Source organism: Micropterus salmoides, unplaced genomic scaffold, assembly GCF_014851395.1.
Source record: "Micropterus salmoides isolate LMB-PRFRI ecotype aquatic unplaced genomic scaffold, ASM1485139v1 Ms_hic_scaffold_2, whole genome shotgun sequence".
Classification (NCBI taxonomy): Eukaryota; Metazoa; Chordata; class Actinopteri; order Centrarchiformes; family Centrarchidae; genus Micropterus; species Micropterus salmoides.
Genome location: NW_024041150.1, coordinates 50,114,807 through 50,116,488, shown reverse-complemented (window position 1 = coordinate 50,116,488; position 1,682 = coordinate 50,114,807). Strand labels below are relative to the sequence as shown.

Here is a 1,682-nt window from a genome sequence, read left to right as displayed (position 1 = left end):
TTGGTTGTAACTCAATTATATGTTTAATCCCTTACCAGGAACATAATTTCCTTGACAATGCCAACCATGGTTCAACAGAGGGTGGGAAGACATGACATTTTCAGTACAAATTAAAAAAAACAACAACATAGAAGGTGGTAAGATTTATCACAACACAATATCTTTAAAGGGAACATCAGTATAAAAGTGTAAAATCCTTGACTGAGCTGATGGTGGGTTGTGAGGCAGCTGAGATGAGCTTCTTGGAGGTCCTACTCTGCTCCCTGAGCTCCTTCCTCTTCAGCTGCAGAAACACCCACGTTATAATAATCCAGCTCAATGTTCTCCTGCCTGCCCGGCTTCTGCCCCCTGCTGGCCTGGAGAGACATGACAGCACACATGAGAGTTAGTGCATCACTCCTCCTCTTCTTCAGGTCAGTAAACACAGACCGAGTGCTTCATCTCAGTCCTCTAAACAACAGACATGTGTCAGTACCTTATAGTAGAAACAAAGGGCAGCGATCACCAACAGCAGAGTCAGCGGCAGGACGACCACTTTGATGAGAAGACCTGTTGGATCTGATCAAACACATGGACAGACATCACATCACACAACATCATGAGTCCATCAGCTCCTGTTAAACACAAACTGTAGTGACCTGAAATCTCCCAAAACCACTTCAGTCCATCAGGAATCAACAGATATCTGAACGCAGAATCTGGAGGCAAGAGACAAGATTTTGGTATCGAAAGCTTTCTTGTTTCAGTTTGTAGTCCAGGTAGTATCGACCAATCATATTTAAGCAGGCTTTGGCTTGGTGTCTGATTCTGGCCTGTGGGAAAGAAACTCGACTTGTTTCCCTTCCACACTAGGATGCAGGATCTCTGCATCTTGGAGTGGGAGTTAAACATGCCCAGGTTTTGCTCACTGACTCCTGTGAGCAGCTCCATGCTAACAACTCTGCAACAGAGCTTCAGGGTGTCGGTGGCTTCAAAAACCGACCCCTGCTTTTCCCACCTGCAAAACCCAGAGACAAGATGGCTTCGGCTAGTGCTGGCTGTGGGGACATGGTGGAGGACCCTGATGCAGGTCTTACTGCTTAGTTTAGCTAGCTGCCTGTTCGGGAGGAGGAGGGCGGCGAAGACAGTGAGAATGATGTCAACATACAGCAGATCTCCTCGTTATTTAACCAATACAACAACACATGCACAGCATTTAGAAAAAGTGTTGCAGAGTAAGAAAACAAAACAGGAACGCTGCAAGTAGCACAGAAGACAGCGGAAACTGTTTCCAGGGGAATCTAAAAAGTGACAGACACACCGGGCACGGCAGGAAAACGCCAGTTTGGACAGATCATCTTTTCCAAAGCTGCATGGAAACAGTCAGTGTGACGTTTCAGCTGCTCTGCTTCAGCTTACCTGAGACAGTGAGAGACAGCCGACGGCTCTCAGAGGAGAAGTCATGAGAAGAAACATGGAGGTGATAAACACAGCTGTAGTTCCTTGGTGGGCGGACTCTGCAGCAGGAAACAGGAAGTGGGCAGAGTGATTGACAGCTGGCTGGGTGTAGTTGTGTGATGTGATGGAGGAGGTGAAGGCGAGCTGGAAGGAGCCTCCTGGGTACTGTGGCTGGATGGAGCAGCTGATGGTGAAGGTGGAGCCCCTGGACACCTGAAACCCCTGCTGCTGGGCCTCGGAGACCC

General features: G+C 48.2%; 1 long non-coding RNA gene across 1 annotated transcript; it reads right to left on the bottom strand.

Moving 5' to 3' along the window:
* LOC119912759 lies at window positions 1-1,474 on the bottom strand. Its single transcript, XR_005446212.1, has 3 exons — window positions 1,399-1,474; window positions 476-558; window positions 1-356 (listed from the first exon to the last, which is right to left on the bottom strand). It is a non-coding gene; the product is annotated as an uncharacterized LOC119912759 (long non-coding RNA).
* Between the last annotated feature and the right edge of the window lie 208 nt (window positions 1,475-1,682).